The sequence below is a fragment of the Rhagoletis zephyria genome, unplaced genomic scaffold (assembly GCF_001687245.7).
Source record: "Rhagoletis zephyria isolate East Lansing unplaced genomic scaffold, Rhagoletis_zephyria_1.1 Rzeph_scaffold_00373, whole genome shotgun sequence".
In the NCBI taxonomy this organism is placed as follows: Eukaryota; Metazoa; Arthropoda; class Insecta; order Diptera; family Tephritidae; genus Rhagoletis; species Rhagoletis zephyria.
In genome coordinates this window covers 79,741-83,805 of record NW_016157457.1, presented here as the reverse complement: position 1 = coordinate 83,805, position 4,065 = coordinate 79,741, and the positions used below count along the sequence as shown (strand labels likewise).

General features: G+C 32.3%; 1 protein-coding gene across 1 annotated transcript in view; it reads right to left on the bottom strand.

The window, feature by feature from the left end:
- The window catches only part of mr (anaphase promoting complex subunit morula), a 122,087-nt gene extending 121,214 nt beyond the window's left edge, over positions 1–873 (bottom strand). Inside the window, exon 1 of the mRNA XM_017611143.1 lies at positions 703–873. The gene's annotated coding sequence lies outside the window, so the exon portion shown is untranslated. The remainder of the gene's footprint in view (positions 1–702) is intronic.
- Between the last annotated feature and the right edge of the window lie 3,192 nt (positions 874–4,065).

Below are 4,065 nucleotides of genomic sequence, written 5' to 3'. Positions count from 1 at the left end.
AATTTTTCCTAATAAACATTCGTGGTACAAAGCTCAATAAAAATATTAAAAATAAAATGTTAATAAGCCACAATAACATTACAAATACATCACATGCAAATTTATGAGTAAGCCGAACATGTGAGGAGTTTATTTAGTGCTCTTAAAAAATATAACTCCTCAGAGCGGAATAGTCCTTTCATGGCTTTAAAATTTGCAAGTGTGTAATCACATTATTTTAATAAATGTAACACAAGAAAATATTTTACTTTTATTTTTGCCACTCCGAGTTTAGTTTTGGAACTCACCCGCGATGCAGAATTACATCGTTAGATTTAATCTTCACATTTTTTGATGAGCTTTGGGAATGTTAGAAATGACAATCAGGGGGGTCCACCGAAACCAGTAAAGTTGTGAAAGGGGTCTACGAAAAAACTAAGTTTGGGAGCCTCTGGTGTAATTTATTCATAAACTATTTATTATAAAAAAATTATGCAGGCAATTAAACTAGGACCGCCGAATTGGCGAATATACCGGTCTTCGTGGTCCGTATAAAATAAATATAATACAAATGAGGGTATGCGTTAAAAAGAACAACAGCAAAACAAAAGCTTTGTGGATTTTCAACTCATTCAATTGGATAGTTAAATACATATGTTCTAAGAAAACAAAAAATCAACCCATATTTATAAACTAGTATTACTTTTGGTTTTCACTACTCACCGATAATTATACTAAAAAACTGTTCGATGATGCTGAGTGCTACATTTTCGTATAAGAAATAAGTCAGCTTAACTTTGAAGCCCTTGATAAAATTAATGGTATTTGTGTGCGAGTCAGCGTGTGTGTGACTGAAAATCTTCTTCAACCAATTGATCACAGTGTCATCGAGCCACTAGAAATATACGTAAAAGAAATCGTCAAACCTTTGCACTGCAAGCATCCTTAATATATTTTAATCTTAATAATTTTATAAATAGTCTTATTAATACCAGGTGATTTATTTCCCTCTGAGGTAAGAAAGTGTGTAAATAAAAAAAGTTAATAGTAAAAAAATATCTTTTTTTTTTAATATGAACGAAATTTAACCATAAGTACGGGTTCTCCACACATCTCGACTCCTGCGCGACTCATCGGCAAAATTTTTTTGTGAAGTTTATCATTTATATGTAAGTAATATATGTACGGTCAGTGTCAAATGTAAGTGAACACCTTGTTCTAATATAATACTCACAATTATTTTCATGATTTTTTTTTTCATTAATTATTTATATATAACATTAACCATATAAATCAAAGTTTCACACTTTATATAAAGTTCACAAAAATTCAAACAACTTTCATTAAAATTTCAAAACTTTTATTCAGAATTTGTACAAAATTTTCGAGTATGCAGTTTTGTAACGCTTGATTAAATTCAGGGTATGCAATTGCTTGATTATTTTCAACACATATTCGACATATGTGACCTGGTCTACGGAAAGGGGGCTTAGGTGTCAAAAAATCAATTTTCACTTTTTGGTTGATTCGGATGGAAGATGAGATGCTTTTTCACGTGGTGAAAAGCAGAAAATCCTAACTTGCTTAGAAGTACGAAAACGTCACTTCTTCAGTGTTACTTTTTTAAATGTTCCACACTAGCAACTTACACGATGAACTAATAATAATATTCCGACCAACAACAACATGAGATAATGAGAAACTGACGAAACGAGTTGCTTACTTTTAACAGCTTTTTCACAGAAAACTAGTTTTCGCACGTAAGCTCCCTTATCGTAGATCAGGTCACATATAAAAAAAATCCCAAAATTTTCATCTTTACACATTCATGTTTCTGGCATGCGGGGGACGATATGTACTTGCCGATTTCTTTTACAAAAATTATTTAAAAATCAGACGTCTCGGTTGCTCAGCAAACCGGTTAATCGTTTCTGCAATTATTTCACATTGATTCTCTAAAACACATTTTCGATGTATTCTTAAAATGCAGAAACCTAAAGGTAAATTTTATAGAAAATTGAAGTAACAATTTATTAAAACTAGTAGTAACCCCCGAAATACGGGTGAGCACTTAGCTCAAAATTTATTTAAAGAACTTCGTGAAAGACAACAATTAATCTTGTATTGCTAGTGTTGTTCCGATACGAGTAACTACAAGTAATTACTCGATACTTTCTTCAAGTACTGAGTACTTTTTGTACTCGAATCCTTCCCGCAAGTACTTAGGTGGGTATCGAGAACGCGATTAAAGTATTACTTGCTTTTCCAAAAATTCTGAATTTCGGTTCTGACAATATATGAATCATGCTGTTGTGGTTTTTGCACCATGTTAAGTTGGCTAATAAAGAAAGTGTAAGTTCCTGCTTTCCCGTACTAGGCAATTATTAAAATTTTGCAAGATACAAACTTGTGGCACCTTTTTCGGAAAGTTTTGGTCGGAGAGTACTCGAACCGATTCTGTTTTTCTTCACATGACATAAGTGTTTACACTGAGTTCGATATGAGTAAGTATCGAGTACTTCTTTCCGATACATTTGTGGCATCGATACTTTTCTTCAATATTTTTAAAGAGTACAGGTATCGAGTACAAGGTCGTATCGGAACAACACTATGTATTGCTAGACACCTGATAACCCAGGATAATTTTTAAGTTCTTAAAAGACATTACTCTACTCTAAGCTTCGTGCAGTGGGCCATGAGAAAACCGTTATCTTTAAGATATAGTCCAACCTTTCACAATATCTGGTATTAGTCTTAATCTGAAACGCAATCATTGAAAATTTGCGCCGTTTATGGTGAAAAACGTTTAATATCACACTTTCAAACTAAAGCTTTCTTAACCCTAGAAGCCTAATCTATTTGGGAGTAACGTAAGGCCTTAACATACGCCTTAGAGGCTTATGTACTTAAAAGATAACCTGTGAGCTAAAATATACTTAGTCCTGTCTTATTTTTTTAAAGAATATTGAAGTTGTGAGTTTGACTAATAATAAAACATAGTTTTATTAATAAAACTATAACCACATTTATTTAAAACAACAAAATAAAAAGTAAATTTTGTGTTAAAATTAAAAAAAGACCCATTCCGTATACGCCTTGCAGACGTAGATTATACTTTTGGGGTTAACCTCAGTACAAAAATTCAACCACTGGTCTAAAAAATTTAAAATATGTATACCGGCTAATTTTGGATCGTTCATTTTAAAAATCACAAACAAAAATGTGTAAAGCTTTGATGTTTGCGGCCATTCAGGGTCCTTTTTAATGGTCAGTGATATCGTAGGTGTTTAAAAAAAGAAAGGGATCTCAGCTATTTTTATTTTTTACTTGCGTGAAATATATTTCAAAACTATGAATAATACCTAATAGCTTTTCCGAATCTCGATTCCACGGAAATATGATTAATATTTTTCAATAGATTATATTACTCACTATCGACTTTTCTGCCGCTTTTTACTTTTTTGACAAACACGGTCAACTGCAACTGCAGCTTGCACTTTAGTTTGATATATAGCTCAATTTTGTGGCTGCTACAGATCGGCCTAACTAAGTCGTATGACTGAGCGATTATATATAGATACTAAAGGTCTGAACTACAAAACATAGCGACATGTAACACATCATGCAAATGCCAGTTTATATCATGCCGCTTATACATGTTTGAAAGTGATATATGAAGACACTGCCGAATGAATTCAAATCAAATCATGCATCAAATTTATGCATGTCAACAAAAGGAACACATGCGACATATTCAACATTATTATTTACATTGTATATATCTACGGGAAGAGATTTTCCGAAATTTGCAAGCTTCTACTATTAATTTATTAAACAATTATCTAATTAAAAATCTATATACATTTTCATACAAGGCAGGATTAAACAGTATTAAAAATATGCTGCAGAAACACAACAGCAAACAACAGCTGAGCTAAGAAGCAATGACATGCTATAACTAACGGGTGATTTTTTTGAGGTTAGGATTTTCATGCATTAGTATTTGACAGATCACGTGGGATTTCAGACATGGTGTCAAAGAGAAAGATGCTCAGTATGCTTTGAAATTTCATCATGAATAGACTT